The sequence below is a fragment of the Tachyglossus aculeatus genome, chromosome 2 (assembly GCF_015852505.1).
Source record: "Tachyglossus aculeatus isolate mTacAcu1 chromosome 2, mTacAcu1.pri, whole genome shotgun sequence".
Classification (NCBI taxonomy): Eukaryota; Metazoa; Chordata; class Mammalia; order Monotremata; family Tachyglossidae; genus Tachyglossus; species Tachyglossus aculeatus.
The window spans coordinates 115,588,335-115,589,039 of NC_052067.1; the positions used below are offsets into that span (position 1 = coordinate 115,588,335).

The window sequence follows — 705 nt, forward strand, 5'->3', positions numbered from 1 at the left end:
AAATGCCATTTTTGTCTTGTCTTATCCTGTCGAGTCATCTCTGACCCATAGAAATGCCATGGACACATCTCTCCCAGAATGCCCAACCTCCATCTGCAATTGTTCTGGTAGTGTATCCACAAAGTTGTCTTGGTAAAAATATGGAAATGGTTTACCATTGCCTCCTTCCATTCAGTAAACCTGAGTATCCACCTTCGATTCTCTCTCAGCACAGGTGAGTTTTGACTTGTAACAGATTGCCTTCCCTCCGCTAGCCACTGTCCAAGCTAGGAATGGAATGGATATGCCTCTGCTTGACTCCCCCTCCCATAGTCGAGACTGGAAGAGTACTGGAAACCCTCCAGGTGCGACCCTGAGAGGATGAATGCCATTCTACTCCTTATACTAATCCTTTAGCCTTCTTTGTGCATTCTCTAGCTCCCCTGCATTTACAACAATAGGAAGTTTTCATGGCCTAACCTGTCAGTCATCTCTTCAATATCACTAAGTCTTATTTATCCTTCTAAGTGGTATTTAGTATCATGAATGCCATGTTTTATAACATAAGTATAAAACATGTCTACGCTGATGACACCCAGATCTACATCTCTGCCCCTGCTCTCTCCCCCTCTCTCCAGGCTCGCATCTCCTCCTGCCTTCAGGACATCTCCATGTGGATGTCTGCCCACCACCTAAAGCTCAACATGTTGAAGACTGAACTCCTTG

General features: G+C 45.1%; 1 non-coding gene across 1 annotated transcript; it reads right to left on the reverse strand.

The window, feature by feature from the left end:
* Positions 1-224: 224 nt before the first annotated feature.
* On the reverse strand, positions 225-362 carry LOC119924924. The gene has a single exon (XR_005449602.1). It is a non-coding gene; the product is annotated as a small nucleolar RNA SNORA7 (small nucleolar RNA).
* Positions 363-705: the final 343 nt, after the last annotated feature.